General features: G+C 46.3%; 1 protein-coding gene across 6 annotated transcripts in view; it reads right to left on the reverse strand.

The window, feature by feature from the left end:
• CASZ1 (castor zinc finger 1) overlaps window positions 1-17862 on the reverse strand; it is a 278435-nt gene that overhangs the window by 235946 nt on the left and 24627 nt on the right. For all 6 annotated transcript variants that reach the window (XM_027658154.1, XM_027658151.1, XM_027658155.1 and 3 more), the window contains exon 2: window positions 17329-17406. The gene's annotated coding sequence lies outside the window, so the exon portion shown is untranslated. The remainder of the gene's footprint in view (window positions 1-17328; window positions 17407-17862) is intronic.

Consider the following 17862-nt stretch of genomic DNA (forward strand, 5'->3'; position numbering starts at 1 on the left):
GAAATGCTATTTTCAGCAGCTGCTGTCATATAAATATCTCTTGTTTTTCTTCTCCTCTTTCCCTCCTGGTGAAAAGGGCAGGGGACCTATTGAAAATTCTGCTTTATCTCTTTCAGGAGAGTTCAAGTGCGGGTCGAACAATCGATTCCTCCTCCTTTTCTTTTTTAAGTTTCCTGTCGTTCTTTTGCCCAGATCAGCATTGAAGGAAAATAGGAAGGGCAGCCTGGAGCATGTGCATCTCTACACCCGGAGGCAGAGAGGGAGAGCACGCGAGTGCTCGTGTGTAAGCCAATATAACATGTTTATATATATATATATATATAATGTACACACACACACATGTGCACACACACACACACACACAGGTTTTTTCCTGTGGTTGTCTGAATGTCACAAGCCTGTGACACGTTCTTACAGTAAAACTATTGCAGAGACAGGAAAAAAAGCTGGGAAGTGGGAAAAGTTTGGAAGTATTGCTCAGTTCTAAACCGGAATATTAACCCTTCCAAAAATTCTCCTCTAGGAATTGCAAAAGCTTTTAAGGAAATGCTGTAAGATCCCAGACAGTTCCTACAATTTTCCATGTGGGGGGAAAGGAGGGTTGTTCTGCAAGCAGCATTGTTTCACCAAAATAAATTCAGCTGATAATCCACAAATCTTTAAAGCTGCATTTAGTCTAAAAAAGGTACTTTTCAAACACTTTCACCAAACCCAAGTGGTGGGAGGGGGGGCAGGGGGGAAAGACAGAAATATAAAAAAAGCAAAACAAATGACACCATTAATCTGCCTGGATTTTCCACCTCATAGAACAATCTGTTTAGGAATGACTGAAATAAAGTGGAATGTGGTTTAGATTTTTTTGCTCTCCAATCTCTCACTGCAAATTCCTTGTTTATGGAGAAACATTGAAAAGAGGAGTTAGTCCCACCACCCCCTTAGCAAAATAAAAAAAAAAAAATTAAAAAAAAGGCACCATAAGCACAGGGAAAGAAGGAGGGGGGGGTTTGCTTTGTGTAGGAAATAAAGACCGTAAAGTGAGGACTTTTATTGCTGGCAATCAGAGTATTGCTGCTGGCAGTGGCTAAAGGTGGAAAGCAAAGATGATTTAATTTATAGAAAGGACAAAGATGTCATGTAGCAGATTTAATCACTGAAAAGAAAAAAAAGAAAAAACCCAGCTAACGTCATAATTTACATTTTGGGATAATAAAGAAGAGTGAAAGAAAGAAACAACTGAAAAACCCTGAATGGGTGAAAAAAAATGAAGGAAGATAAATAGATTTGCCTGTAAAACTAATAAATTTAAAAACAAAACCAGAAAGCAAAACACAGCCCCTTGAAAGTGCTGGTAAAATGGACCATCGATTTTGGAATTCATCTGCATTTTGTATTTTAATAATGCTTACTCTCTCTCTCTCCCTCTCTCTCTTTTGCAAAATATAAAAGCTGATCTGATAAATATTAATTTGAACCATCATAATGTATTTGAAAATTCCAGCTAAAATGTCACCACATGGAACATTAATGTAATATTTCAAGGCCCTGAGAGCAATACTCATATTGATTGCATTTATTTCACTCTAGGGAGGAGAAATAATTCTTCAATGTGGGACACATCTGGTAGCCAAAGATGCAAAAGGCTGAGGGTAGAAATGCAAAATTATATGGAAAAAATCCCATAACCTAACCCCCCAAAACCAAAACAGAAGTGCAAGTGAAGCTGACAAATGCAGCCCACTCAATCTCAAGTTTCAGTTGCAGCAATCTTTTTTTTTTTTTTCAGGATAATTCTCTTTGAATTTTTAGCTTTTGGGGAAAAAAAAATATCACAAACGGACAAAGATTCCCGTCGTGTTACTATGAATCTTTTGGCACGAAAATCAACAGTATCATCACTACTCTAAAGAAAGAATGTGTGTAATTGGATTGCTTATTGGAAACACAGAAGCCAGGCTGAGAAGGCAGCACAGCACTTAATTCTGTGAAACTTTGACAGAGGTTCCCAAGAAAGATGCTCTTATCTGGAGAGCTTCCTCTGAGGTTGGGGTTTGAACTTTGCAGTGCTGGCAACCCAAACGCGTGCGAGATCGGGGCTATTTTCCTGTGATTCTGCAGAAGGAGCACGGAGACACTGCCTGTCTGGAGTCCCATAAAACAGATCTTTTCCTTGTCATTAAGAATATTGATGTTCATTAGGCCCGGGCGTCAATGAGTCTTTGTGCAAATGAAACGAAATCTGAGTCAAATTGTGACCCTGAGTCCAACACGGAACCGCAGATCGGCGGCAACCGGGGGGAGCTGGGGATGAGAGGTTCCCCCAGCACCAAAAATCCACCATCCCTACTCCGAGACCAAAAAAATCCCTGCAAACACAGTCAAAGAGCCTAAGGAAATGCTCCTGCCCCTCCACCCCCTAAAACACTTTCATGTAAGGTGGTTTCTGGTAAAGATGGAACAGATCAGGGCTACTTTCAGCAGTCTGCTGAGGCAAGGTCTGCCCAGGTAAGATAAAGGTGCTCTCTGCCCCAGCTCCTGGCAGGGTGGTATCACTTTTGCAGGCAACACTCTTTCCTTTTAATTTGCTACCAGGGTTTTTCTCCTCACCGTGGGTCTGGGGCTGACATTCCTGCTGTACAAACTCCAGGCTAATAAAGCTGGAGCTGGAGCCCCGTAATTCACGGCAAAGCCGCTCTGACGGAGCACTCTCAGTGTTAACAGTGTGACGGGTGCTGTTCGGAGCTAATGCCTCACTGATATTAACAGCCATGCCCACGGAGCAAAATCTGCAATGTAAAAGCGAGTGGCTTGCTAAATATTTACAGGCTTGCACATCTCGCTGTCCCATTCATTTCCTTGACCTTTCATGGAGGGGGGTGGGGAAGGAGATGCCAGGGAATGGTCCCTTCTGAGGTACAAATGCACTACAGCCAAATTGGCTCCAGAGCTGCTGAGAGTGAGACCTTGAGCTGAGGTCCCACTCCTTCCTCCCTGGCAGTTCATAAAATTAAGTCAAAAAAAGCCACTGCACGCAGTGGGCAGGCTCGGGCCCAAACTTTCTGAGCAGGGATGGGGGAACAGCTCCCAAAAGGAGAACAACCCTGCTGTGAACTGTGTGTAGGTCACTGAGGTATTTCACTGCAGATCAGCACAGAGGCCAGTCAGATCCCAAAACCCAGTTGATTCCAGGCACAGCTGCTCCCAGAGGAAGGCAGCATTCCCAGGGAATTAAAGATGGGAATGAGTCAAGGAGACGCCTCAGTTCTGCACCCAGCTCTGCCACTGACCTGCTGGATGATCTTGGGCAAGCCTTTTCCCATCTCTGCACCTCAGTTTCTCCTGACAGCATTTAAAATAAATAAAAAAAGGGTGTAGCAAACCCTCCCACATGAAGACGGGAGAGGGCATTGTGAGGCTTGTTTAATGCTTAGAAAGCACTTTGAGATCTGCAGATAGAAAGCGTTACACGAGAGCCAAGTATTATAATTAAACTTTATATAACCGGGCTTTGCAGAAACCTCGGGGGCAGGAGCAGCAGCTCCGGTCCCTGCAGCACCGTGCGGCGGGGCGAGCCGGGGGCCGGGGCTGCGGCCGGGCACGGCGGGAGGCGGCCGGGCGGCGTGTGCCGGAGGAGCCGGGAGCGACAAAACCCGGCTTTGTGCGGCGCTGAGCCTCGCTCAGCCCTTGCGCGGCTGAGCAGCCTCCGCGCTCGCTCAAACTGCCAAAATATTGTGACGCCTGGTGCCGGAGCTGCCTGGCAGCCCAGGGGCCCGACGGCCGAGCCCAGCCGAGCCGAGCCCAACCGAGCTGAGCCGAGCCCAACCCAGCCGAGCCGAGCCCAGCCGAGCCGAGCCCAGCCGAGCCGAGCCGAGCCGAGCCCAGCCGAGCCGAGCCGAGCCGAGCCCAGCCGAGCCCAGCCGAGCCGAGCCGAGCCCAGCCGAGCCGAGCCGAGCCGAGCCCAACCGAGCCGAGCCGAGCCCAGCCCAGCCGAGCCGAGCCCAGCCGAGCCGAGCCCGCGGCTCCGGCGTGCCCCGCGCGCCCCCTGCTGCCCGCCGGCCCGTCCGGGCCCCGCAGCCTCGGGGGCTCTGGGAGAGACCCCCATCCCAAGTCCTTGTATAGAGGAAAGTACTCGGACAAGTCGGCCCCACACACGCATGTGAAAAGTTACAACGGCCGAACAAAAGTTTTGTACAGAATTTACCACCTGTTTAAGGACTGAACACGCACTGTACAGGTTTTCCCCCAGATAATCCTACAGGTCTGTGGATCTCCAGCTACATCAGCCTCAGAGCTTTCTGCAAAAATGCACCCTCCCCAGCCTGACTTTTATTCACAGATTCAGAGTTTGGAGAGCGCCTGGAACAGGAGAAATTAATTCCCTGCAGCTGGTCTGCCTTGCTGCACCTTGCAAATCCCAGTGCTCAGGGCAGGCGACCACAGTGCTTCCTCCAGGCATAAAAAGCCAGGAATTAGTGCTTTTCCTGCTGTTCTCCCAATACACCAATGCAATACATAAAACTGCTGGGAGATCTTCTCTGGGGGGACCACACCCTGGGGAGGACAGTCCATGGTGCCATAACCCCCCCCAGCTGCACAGCAGCACTGTGAGCACAGGCCTTCAGGGGGGCCTGCAGTGCTCTCAGGGGGACTCTGCCCAGCCTCAAACCACTCACAGGACAAACTGACGTGACCCTTGGAGCGCCAGGGCCTCAAGAGTCACGCTCGGGATGTGATGATCGTGTCCCAGTCCTTCAAGTATTGCACAAGGAAACACCCTCCTCACCGTCTGTCCTCTGCCTACAATTTCCTCTCTTGCCCTTTACATGGGCGTCAGTTCCAAGTACCAGGACAGAGCTCCAGCTGATGAATGAACCCAGACACTCCTTCCAGCTTTCCCTGAGTGTCTGTCACCAGAAGCAGGGGATTAGACAGGGTAGTGGTGGAAAGTCTTTCCCATGAGTGAAATTGGGTCTGGGCCACAGAGGAAGATGGCATTGGAATGGCCTATACTCCAGAAAAGCAGCACCTTGTCTGGCAACCTGAGCTCAGGAAAGAGCCAGGACAGGACGAACAGGTCAGGAAGGAGATGCAGTGGCAGAGCAGCATGTCTGTGGGAGCTTAGGTGGTACATGCCCACTTTTCTGGGATGTGTCAGGCCCACACAGAGGGCGATAAGCAGCAATGCCTGGGGCAGCATGAAGGGATCAGGATTTCTTTCTCAGGATTCTTGCCAGGCACAGGAATAGGCCCTGAACACTCAGTTCCGGTATTTCAAATTTGCTTTTGAATTATCCTAGTGTTTCATAAGCCATGGACGAGAAGGAGAGAAGAAAGGCAGGACCAAACACTGCAGAGGACGTTTTACAAAGGCCTTGTGTCTCCATATCTTGAGATCCAAGGGCTACAAAACCTCAAAATGTTGGCAAAAAGTGGCCTATAGTAACAAAAAAAAGCCATTGGTCTGGAAGCTTTTCTGCAGCCCTATCCTTGCCCCTGCAGACCACACAGCTGACCATGCAGACCCTCAGCAAGGGTCCCATCCACAGCCAGGGCACCCCCGGTGCAGGGTGAGGCAGGAGGTGGTTCCCAGGCAGCTGCCCTCGCTCGCTGCAGGCACGGCCCCACAGCCTGTGGAGGTGCTCGCTGCCATCAAAGGCAGCCCCACCTCGGGGCTAAGCTTCAGAGGGCCTCATCAGGGCCCACATCTCCAAGAGTAATGACTGCCTACACTAGGACTTCTCCTTTATCCCAAGATGATCCCAATGCATATTTCACATCCACATGCTGCTGAGCTCCATTCCTGCCTACATCTATGAGCTCATGCCTTTCTCACCCTTCTCTACTCCCTGCACCCCACCCAAGCCAATTTTTCTCTTTTTTCTTCTTCTGCCACACCTACAATATACTTGTCGCTCTACCAAGGGTGGCACTGCAAGCCAGAGTCCCCAAGCATCTATGCCATTTCCTAATTGTTCCTGGAACTCCACCTCTCCCAGGAGGCCTGTGTACATGCCATTCTAATAGCAAACTTTCCCACAATTAGTGGAGGTGTCGGCATCAGGAGTACAGAACAAACCACAAAGTGTGGACAAGCCATCCCTGGAGATGGGAGTAGCACAGCTGAGCCACTGTGGGATCAGGCAAGGTCTTCACATCCCTCTCCTTACCCTCCTTTTTGTGATTTTAGAAGGAAACTGATTGTGCCCTGCCTATCCTTCTTGTACCTCACACCAAAGAGAAGTGCTTCTTCTGGAGTGAGAGCCTACACTTGGTAGAGTTTTCCACACACTCTACAATGAGGGAATGACACTGCAGGATGAACTGTGAATGTCCCATGTGTTATACAATTCCAAATATGTAGAGGAGAACATGGAGACAGAGAGATTTGCCCACTAAGCACTTGTGTCAGAGCTGAAAAACACCCTGTGCTCTTGGGGCAGGCACACGGAGCATCAGACTGGTTGGTTTTGAGTCTAGAGCTGATCTGAGAGAGCCAAGCATGCAGAAAGCATTACAAACCCCTCAACATCATTTCAGACAATTAATGTGTTTGCCTTCTCCTCCTCCAGCATCACTGCCCATCTCTGGGGTCCCTCCCAGGCACTGAGACATCTCCCCTTGGTGTGCACAGGGAGAGCCACAGGTCTGTGGTGTCCCAGTGCTTCAGTGCTGAGGCTGCAGCAGAGCAAGGCAGAGTGATGCATGGGGACAGTGCTCGGTGCATTAATAAATAATCACCTCTCCCATGCTCTGCAGGAGAGCGTGACTTCACAGTGATGTGTGTGAATGTCACACAGGCCCTGGGAGAGCTGCTGCTCTGACTGCCAGCTTGGTTCCCAGGGGCCCTGCTTATCTTTTGCCCTCCCTCCTGAGCCAGGGGTCAGGGCAAGAGGCTGTACCAGTTGTTGCACACAGACACAGTCGTACTTCACCAGCTAAGAAACGTCCACATGGTTGATGATTCTCTGCCATCACATTGCAAAGGATTCTCCACATACACCTCTAGACTACAGAGAACCACATTCTTCCCTTCTGTCCCAGACTTAGTGACAGATGAAGTCACTGAAGTCACCTGGCACTGCAGCCTCTTGTTTGACTAGACCCCTGGAGTCCTGATGTCCCAGTCTCCTCTGAACCACTGCCCACACTAATGAAGCAGCATGGAAAAAGGACTGTACCACGTTCTTCTGAGAAGCTTCTCAAGGTCAGATGAGGCACAGAAACATTGCCCCCAAATCGGGAATGCCTAAATTACAGCATATGCTGGAGGGCCCTGCAGACTGGTGGGTCAGTGAGTGACAAAGGACGAGTCCCAGTTTGGGTTAGCCCCCAAGACTCAAAGCAGTGACAGATGCACATGAAGCCTGGGACACCTGGCTGGGTCTGACCCCTGTGAACCTCACAGCAGTTTATCTCATGCTGTGCCAGACCTTTGCTTAATGTGGTCATTCTTCTCAGCTGAGCCCACACTGACACCGCTGCACTGCCTCCCTTCCTGAGCCTGTGCTGAGACATCACCTCCTGCTCTGTGTGCCACAGGCTGAGGGTCCCTCTGAGGCAAAACCCTCCAAGTGCCCTGGAGACACCAAGCTGGACACTCTGTGGTCACATCAGGAAATGCTGTGAGTCTCCTTTATCGCTTTCTATGGATGTGACTAAACATTTCCAGGCATTTGCCCTGCACTGGCCTTGCTGTTACCTTTCAGCTCCAAGCACTGGTTCTCCTTCACTCCCCTCCACTGACTCATTCAGCCTCTTGGCAGGGCAAAGAGAAGGCAGGCAGAAAAGCTGTGCTTAATTTCCTGTGAAAGTATTGTTGCAGGACAGGGGAAGGGCTAATGTGTGAGTGGTACTATAAGATAGAAAAGGCCTTGCCCCCATTCACTATTGCCCCCCATTCTTTCTTTGAAGGGGTATTTGGGGAGTGAGAGTTCCCCTCTATCCTCTATGGGCATCACATGCCTGGCTCACCTCATTTACTCAGCTAGAGCATGTTTTATTAATCTGGAGTCTCAACAAGGTTCTTTACTTCTATTAATTTATTAATATTGCTAATTAAATATCATATTCGCAAATGTAAATTTCCTAATAGTGTCCCTTCCATTTTCAAATTTAGAAAAAAAGAAAAAGCAGCAGCAGCTTGTTATGTTAGTCAATTGAAAGCAATTCAGGCTAATCAGGAGAGTGGGGCTGTCTCGTGTCTGCAGAGGGAGGGCCACTGTCAGTTTGCTTTGGGGCAAATATCCACCTTCTACCACCAGCTTTAACAATTAGATTTCAGAGCAGGAACAAAATGGGGTGAGTGGAGTAAATGGAAGGGGGTGGGAGAAGGGGAAAGCAAAGAGTTTGGTGTATGTGGGAATAGGTACCAGGAAAATACCCCAGCAACTGGCACAGCAGGATTGATGAGGGGGGGGGGCACACACATAGACAGAGCCCAGGGGCTGCACTGGGTGGAAGGGAAGGAATAACTCAACAGGCAGCCAGCAAGGCTGGGGAGAGGCTGGCCCTGTGTGCAAAGGGTCGTGGGAGGGGACTGGCCCCTCTGGAGGGGACTGGTCCCTCTGGAGAAATGCAGCTGATGGGGAGATTCAGCTTCTGAATTGTATTTTGCATGTTCCCCCTGCTGACACTTTCAGCTGTGTATTTATATACATATTTGGGAAGATGTGATAATCTGTGTGTTGGGATGACTGGGCTGGTGTTGCATTAAGGAAAGTTTTAAAAATACATTATATCATTTTTATTATTAATGGTAATGATAGGGCCCTGCTCGTCATCTTTCCTTTTGTTATGAGTGCTGTAATCTGAGGATGCTGTGGCAATGTGAAAGGGATAATGCAGTGGTACTGCTCCATTTGGTTCTGTTTTAAAATTCCATCCTTCTTGATAATTATTATCAGAACCCAGAAAAATTACATTTACTTGCCTTTTTCAAAGGGTTTATCAGAAGCATAAAAACCTTCTTTTGCCTCCATTATGCAAAACAGACCCCAATAAAAAACCCTTGTATTCATTGTACGGATGGAGAAACAGAGGCACAGAAGACAAAATACAAATCCAAAGGTTATTGGTGAATGTCTCTTCAGATTCCAGCCCTTTCCCGAGGTTAAATCCTAAACCATTAGCAGGAAGGCACAAAACAATACATTACGAGACATTTGGGTGGAGAACATGGGCCACCTGGTATTTCAGATCTTGCTTTAAATGCTAAAGACTGTCCTAGTCCAAAGTATGAACCAAGAGAAAATACAGCTCACTGTCTCCAGGCAGGTAATTTCTTTCTTTACACAATAAAGAATTCCCAAATGTTAATCCACTGATGGCTCCAAGATCCATAAATGAAGAACAGCACTTCCAGGTCAAAAGCAGATCCTCTCCAGCCGAGAGCTGGAGGGTGGCAGAGCCCCATTCCCCCAGATGTAGTCAGACCTGTACCCTCTGGGACAAACAGGGAAACAAGGAGCCCCTCTGGACACCTGCAGTGCACCCCAGCAGCTGCCCAGCTTGTGCTGCTGTGTTGCATGTCCACACACCAGGGCTGCTGAAGGGTCAGTGCTTTGCAACCTGGTCAGAGGGGGCTGTTTTACCAGAGGGATGTGTCAGGTGCAGGGGTGTGACTAAAGGGGCAGAGAAGAAGGGAGCAAACAGCCACAACAAAGCCCCTTTTCAGTCTCCCACGGTGAACAGAGAAAGCCCTGGCTGAACTGGAAGGAACTGGTTCTTGTCACCTCACACACACTGGTCTCCAGCTGTTAATGATCTCTGTTGATGTGAACATCATTTCCTCTGCATCCTGGCGTGTGTAATTGAGTGGGTCTGCGATGGGGAGGCAGCACTGCAGCTTCCCAGTCAGCACTTACTGACAGCCTAATCTCAGCTCAAGAAATGTTGCCGAGGTATTGGCTTCTGATGCCATGTTATCTCCCCAGTTTGAGAAAGTATAGAGCTCACCTCCTCGTGCAGATATAATAGGAGAGGACATCACCTTAATTCCACCTCCATTAGACCTCAGAGAGTCGACTGCGACCCCACTGACCTCATCAATATTCAAAAGCTTAACAAAAAAAGGCTATAACTGGGGAAGTCAGAAATAATGTAATGCAGTATTGATTATTTTATGGTACGATTAGGTGTAATTACATCTCTCAAATTTTATTTTAATGTTACTTTCTACTACTTTTAGCCTTTTAAAATTATCCAAAACATCTCTGTTTAATGGAACGAACATGCCTTCAATTTAAATGTGAAACACTCTTTTTCTGCTAAAGTGTGACCTCAATATATTTGAAAACATAAATTACTGCTATGTATAAACCATAAAAAATGAATGATGAATTTAATTCTGGTGAAGCGTGAGGGACTGGGAATGCAATGGGGAAATACTGTTTATCCAGAGGAGAGCGGACAGCCCAGGTGGAGAGAAGGAGGCAAAATATGACCTTCTCTAACACTGAATGGGACATGTCACGTGAAGGACTTGACTTTGGGACTCATAGACTAAGGGCAAAAATCATTTATTCCCTGGATCAAGTCCTCAGCTGGCCTTGATCAGCATAGCTTCACTGCAATCAAAGGTGTGATACTGATTTACACCGGTGGAGATTTTAGTCCACTGCATCTGCTCGGTATTTGATCCCCTCCAGCTCTGTCAGATGAGCAGAGATGGATGTTCCAGCCAGAGACCCACAGGGTAACCTCCTAACTCTTCACTTCATCTTTCAGACCTCTTTGCACTGCCAGGCTGGTGTAAAAGGACCTTTGCATAAACAAGAACAGGGCCCTAAGAACCCGACAGAGCCCTCCCGTCTCTCATTTGCCTGTATCACCTCACCCATTATTAGAACTAATTACATTCATTACCGGGATCTTGGAGCCTTAGTCTCCAACCAGGGCTCCATTACTGCAGAGATGAGACAGCTGAGTGTCCCTGTTCAACCTCTGCTCAGAGCCTTCTCTCACACACCAGTGCTTGGGTCCCTGGGCGTTATCACAAGAGATATATTAATAAATAATGAAAGGCCAGAACTGCTTCCTCGGTGGCCACTAACACAGATGATTTTTTCCTCTGGGACTCCTGTTTTAAACACAAACTATGCCTGGACTTCACCAGTGCTATCAAGTCCTCTCAACACTAACTGTGGAAGTATAAGTTCAAACTTCATATGGATAGCATTCCCGATTTCCAACACCAAACGTTTCCTTATTTTACCTCTTATCACGCAGGTAGGGAAGGAAGTATGCTGTCACCTATAAGTGTGTACAGCAGTTTGAGTTTATGTTTGAGGAAAGGAGAGCAGGGTGGCTAGAAGGGTCACTGATAATGGTCTTAGAGCTCTTTTGTGAGTGACAGACTGTTAAATTAAAGTAATTTTCATATTAGTTCCTTCCCCACCTCCTGCCTCTCATCCACTGAAATCATTTAAGTCTAAGCTTTCTGTATCACTGGGGGTTATAAAGAAGGTGCGTAGGAAGAGAAATTAGAAAGACAGACAGACAATTGAAATGTAACTGCTGGAGAACCTCAGCTTCCGTGCTAATGTATTCCATACATTATTTGCAAATGGAAAAGTCTCTACACAATCAGGTATCCAATACCTGGGGGGAGTTATCCTGCACTGCATCTCTCAGCTGTAGGCTCTGAAGGACACTGCACGCTGGGGGCTGTCCCTGCCCGTGGCAGAGGTGGCAGAGGGGAGGATGCAGTTAGCAAATCGTGCTGCTGGGCATTCATTGATCCCTGGGGTCGGTGACCACCAGCTCCTAACAAGCTCCAGGCTGCAGCTGCACTCTTAGATACATCTTGCCTGAGCAAGGGCTATCTTGGAATTCTGTAAAACCATATAACCACCTGGGAAGAGTTCCTTTGGAGGAGAATTAGAAAGGGAACAGGTCTTACCACAGGATAAAATCCAGCTCTGTTCTTTTAACCTGCATAGATAACTTAAGGCAAAAGCCTGTAAACTACTTCAATTGTTAAGAAAATGTGGGAAACAAATTTATTCACCTGAAACAATATCATCTGGGGAAGCTCTGTATTGCTGAATGGTTTATTCAGTAAATTTCAGAGAAAGGCATTAATAAGACCTTAAGTACATTATTCATCTGTGTAAGCGTTTCATAATCTGCTTCATAGTTCTTTCTGTTGATAACGAAAGCACCGAGGTAGTTCTGGGCTGAGGAGAGCACCAGTAAGATTTTTCATCCTGAAAAGTGCCTGAGCACTGCCTGTCCTTTTGACAGTCTAGAATGTGCCCTGGTCTGCTCAGCCTGTGCTATTGTACTTCACCTCAAAGGAGCAACTTTAGCAGCAGGTACAAAAGACCAAGGTCAGCCTCAGCAGCAGCACAAGGCTGGTTCAAATACATTAAAAAAAGCATTTGTAGGAAAAATCAAAGCAGATTGAAGTCAGCAAAAAGCCGACAGCAACTAAGGATCCATCTGGTCAGCTGTTCTGAAGATAAATTTCTTAGGTGGGTTTTCCCTGGCACAGTTGGATCAACTCCAGTCAAATTGTACAAGTTTACTGAGAAGACAAAAGTGGTGATTTTACTGATGTGAAGCAAAGGAGCTACGTAGTCTGATTGTCAGTCTGGCCAATTTGTGAACTGAAGCTTCTTGAAACTCATGTACCTCATTTTAGCACCTCTTCAAACTGAGAATACAACGGCTGTGTAAAGTGGTAATTGCAGGAATAGCTTTGTAAGGCTAGTCTTTGTTCCAGAGCTATTGATATGGACTTACCATGAAGGACCTGCCTGTTTAATCCACAACTTTTCAAAACACCTGCCAGCAGTTCAGTGAATTCAGCAGCCAAACATCCCAGGATGCTCATCAGCTGGACTTGCTGATTTGTTGCTATCCATTCTTTCAAGTGTTCCCTTATCTGCTTTACATCAACAGCCAGGGTGCCAAGATGCTCATTACTTCCTAATGGTCCATATTCCATTTCTATATTTTTCTTCTTAAAGACCAATTAAAAAAAAAGTTAAGTAGCTCAGCCATTTTAGAATCACCATTGATTCCAGCTCTCTCCTAATTTATTAATGGGCTTACCTTCTCTCTCGTATTTCTTTCCCCCGATATACTTGGAAGAGCTCTCATTATTTATTGTGGCCCTTTGGGCCAACATTAACTCATTCTGTTTCCTACCTACACTGAAAGCTGGAAAGGTTTCTCCATTTGCCTGCTGGCTTCCTCCCCGTTGCTGGATGAGTTCAGACATCTAAAGGTTTTTGAATTTGAAACCCGAGGAAGTTCAGTATCATTGCTATTCAAGTCACACCAACTCCAACAAGCCTTGGAGATTAGAAATTGCAAAAGTGAGCATGTTCTAGTATCTCAAGAGCACAGAATTATACAGAGTTCCAGGAGCAGTCTATCTAATCCAGATTCTGTTGCCGTTACTTGAGAAACAAGTGCTTTGGAGAAAAAGCACGAGAAATCTGACAAAACTGGAGTAAAAATAATTAGAGTCCATGGAAGGCTCCATAGGCTCCAACCAGAACAAATCAAATACACAGGTTCAGCATTACAAAGTGTTCCAAGGGAGTCAGGCACATCATTTCCTTGTTTTTTCTCTGTGTTCTGGGGGAATCTCAACCTGTGAGGGAAATCGTGTTGGCTGCCAGGATTTACAGGATTTTCCCTCTTTTCAGATGAGCAAGTTATTCATAAGACTGAAGTAGGGGAATCCACTCCTCCCTGGCCACAATCGAGTTTCCCATCAATTAGGCAAATTGACATGATGTTTAACATTTTCTCATTTATGTTTCCAAAAGTACTATAAAAACAATCCTTCAAACTGATATCCAAACTAACCTTGCCCTGTAAAGCAACCTCAGGAAAAGCTTTAGAAGGTAAAATTGCTAACCAGGAGTCCTACCAGCAGTAGAAAGTCAGTCAAATACAAAAAAAATTTGTAAGAATAAGGGGGGACTGTCTTCAAAGAAAGCATTTTCACAGACATGCACTGAGAGAACTCACAGGTCAGGTGTCAGATTAACACTCACAAGCTCATTCAAGAGAAAAATTATTTCTACAAAGATTTCAGGTGTCTGTGTTGTAAGGGAAATGAAGAAGACAAGGATGCCTATGGAGGCACAAATGAAAGGTACAGGGGTGCATGTGTGCACACCTGTGTGCAGCAGAAGGTTCCTCCTGTGGAGCATGTGCTTACACACAAACAGATCCTCTGCCTTTCCCACTGCTCCTCCTGCCCCCTGGGCGTGCAGCAGCGACAGAAAAGGCTCTCAGATGCACTCTGCCACCCCACAACCAGTCATGCCAGGCTATGTACACACTCTGCTCTCATCCTGACTCAGGTTTAGAGCAAGATGACTAAATACTAGTTTGCAATTGTGTTTACTCCCAGATTCATCCATTATTTTTCACGTTTCATCAGCAGAAGCAGGAGTGTAATCCAGTGAGCAGCAACATTAATCCCAAGGGAATGCCAATCCCTGGAGATAGCCAAGGCCCTGCTTCCTGTTTAACGAATATGCAGTGACTGGTTAGGCAAATTGTGTGTCTGCATTTCCTATGAATATCCCTGACCATCTATTCCCAGCTCTGTTTTCTATTTAAAGTTGGCATGATGGATGCTCAGAGAGATCCTGGATGCTCATCCCTAACAGAGAGTACAAGTATCAATTCTCCTGAGATAACTCAATTTATCCATTATCATCATCTGCAGCAGAGTAGCACCTAGATGCCATACAGTGCTGAATGGACACACGCTGAGAGGCAGCTCCCATCCAGAAAAAGGGAAGTCTGAACAAATAAACACGCAGGGAGGGAAAACAAGCTCAGGGATGGAAAGCTTCCCTCTCCTTGACCAGGCTCACACAGCATGCCAATGGCAGAGCTAGGAAGGCACAATTCCTGGTCCCCAGTCCAAATCAACAAGCTAAGAGCTTGAGTAGCACTCTTTGGGTATGCACTCAAAACTCGTTTCCAAACAGGACAGATCACCAGCTCTCCTTCCCTGATCCTTCAGTTCTTTATTGTATCAGCACTGGATGGCACAGAAACTCCAAAGATAGCAGCTCAGGAATCTCTTGCCTATTGCCTACTTGCTGGTAAAAAAGCTTGTTTTGATATTTGCAGGAGTGAATTAATTTGGTATTCCTGATAAGATCTCAGACACACCCCAATGACACTTACACCCACAGCCACAGAGCCTGATAACATCATCAGCTGACTTCTCAGCTCAGCAGCAGTCTTTTTCACCCGTTTCTAGGATTATGAAATACATATTTTGTGTGGCTGGCTAATGCCAAAGTTACAAAATCCATGTAATTAAGATTAATTTAAGAGCTGGATTGGATCAACTTGTGGCATCCACCCATTAATTAAAAGAAACACTTTGAATTTCAAGCGGCTGCCTTAATATTTCACTCTGTGCTGGCACTCTTAACCTCAAATTGGCAGGCGAGCTGCGAGTGCCCAGGTGCGAGAGGCTGGGGGCCATTGGATCGGGAACGCTGCCTGCGCCGGGAGACAGGTGCCCTCTTCTGGAAGGTGTGGACACGCTGCCTGCGCGGGCTGCGGCATTCCCTGCTCCCTGAATCCATCCCTACACACGCTCCTGGCTGAAGGCACGCAGGAACGACACCGTGTCCGTCGGGCTGTGTAAATGTGTGTGTGACACACGGCTCTGCAGTGACCCACATACGCTGGGCACGGATCGGGACGTGTTTGGTGCGTTACGTGGATGTTTGTGAAAGTTTGTGCTTTTTACTACATATGTACATTAGCTCTACAGAGGAGTCTGTGAAAGCCACATGGGCTGGATTTTATGAGCTACACGAAGACAACACTAAAATGGGTACATGTTCAAAGTTGTAGGGAATGTATTGCAACCATGTGGAAAAAACAGTGACAAATCGTCTTCAAGAGTTCATGGGGATGGCTTTGTACGTTCTTTAAGGGTCCTGCCTGCCCAGCTCATCTCATCTTCCCATAGAATCTGACCGTTGTTATTAACTATTTGCACTGTCCTAGCACCTAAAGTCTTAAACAATCTGACATTGCCTTTGTTGCATAAACATGGAAGGGAATCTACAAACTGCCCTGAAGAGTTTACACTTGATGGTACAGAGTGCTAAACCCACATTATATGCTGAAACGTAAAACTTCAGGTCCCAAGATTACCTTTCATTTGGAACGGGTCCATTTACCCCCCGGGAACAAAATGAGAAATAACACAGATTTGGAATAACTTAATTTTTCAATTTGACTATGTTGATCACCTCATGCATACAGAGGAATATGAACAAAGATGCATATATGCACCTTGGGACATGCTGATGTATATGCATGTAAGCACATTAATTCAAAGAGGAAGTTAATTTTGATAAGATGATGTACATGCACATAAAGTATGTCAAATGTACAAGAATGTGGAGATATGTGCATATATATATATAGAGAGAGAAATTGCATTTATATGACCATCTGAACATGTCTGTGAAGTTCCTTAAGCAAACTTGTCAGAGAAGACACAGATTATGTGTAAACAGCTGGAAAGATGCATAAGACCAAATGTTTTTTCTTACTGTCATGTTACAAAAAACTTAAGAATCTCTTCCAAATCCAGATTTTCTCTTGGATTCTACAGCTGCCGAGTCTATTTGTTTTATGTATTTTTTATAATCTGAATTGCTCTCATGCAAAGACATTGTTTTAATTCATTTAGAGCAAAATCTCTCCCTCTTCCCTTTATGACAGGGTCATATCTTCTCTGGGGGAAAAAAAGTCCACCCCAGCACAGCACACTGTTCTCTCCAGCACCTCCTGTTGGGTGCAGTTACACTGGTCTCTTCAAATATATCCCATCATTTAACCCACGGGCTGAGCTGAATCAGAGATCAATAAGTGCCTCATAACAGCTTCTGCTGGATGAGATGTAAACCAGCCCCTGTCTTTCTGCCTTATTCTCTCCTATCATTCCATCAGCACTCAGTGCTGTCTGAGTACAAGGCTTTGATCAAACCAGTAGTTTCCCTTCCAGACATCACCATGATCCATATCCAACTATCCTTCAGCAGGGCAGGCTCCAACACCCCTCATTAGTGGCTTTGTATTTGCAGAATTGTGGCAAGTACAGGCTGGATGAAAACTTGCATATGTTTAATATAATCTAAATAACTGAGCAAGTCCTGGATTTCGTTTAGTTTACAGATTGGCTGTGCCCAGTTCTATTACCCTTCCTCATTGCCTCTCCTGCCAGCCTGATCAGCAGAGGTGATTCAGTCATTTACATTTCTGATACTAAATCAAGTTACAAGCAAATAAACCAATCAGATATAAAGGCAGGTATAACCTTACCTGTCTGTGAGAGGCAGCCACATCTGGAGTGCAGTACAGCAAATGTTCAGAGCATGGCCAAGCTGCAGCCCAGTGCATCTGCAAGGGATAGGAAAAATTGGATTAACATGCCATCCTGTACCAACTCTAAATCAATTAATAAATTTTATTTTTAAATAGACATATCTGTATTTTTACAGCTTATGAACGAAAGGAAGGTAGAGGGTGAGAGGACTTGTTTGAGGTTTTCAGCAAGTGATCCAATAGCAGTTAGAAGTAGAATCTAGAATTAAGGAGCAACATGGCATTGTCTATATATTGTCTATATTTCCAGCACCTCTGCTCAGTTATGCTTAAGAGCACCCCAAAATCTTTAACAACCAGAGATGACCAGAAGGTCACCCAAACGAGCCTGCAGAAGCTGAACTAATAACCAACACAAGTTTCCATGGTGAGGATTATAACAGAGCCACCTCCTCTGATACTGGCAGATCCCTGCCCTGCTGAGACACACGAAGCCCACCTGCACCTGAGGCCGGGGCACAGCAGCAGATT

Source organism: Corapipo altera, unplaced genomic scaffold, assembly GCF_003945725.1.
Source record: "Corapipo altera isolate COAL_440 unplaced genomic scaffold, ASM394572v1 301, whole genome shotgun sequence".
Taxonomy (NCBI): Eukaryota; Metazoa; Chordata; class Aves; order Passeriformes; family Pipridae; genus Corapipo; species Corapipo altera.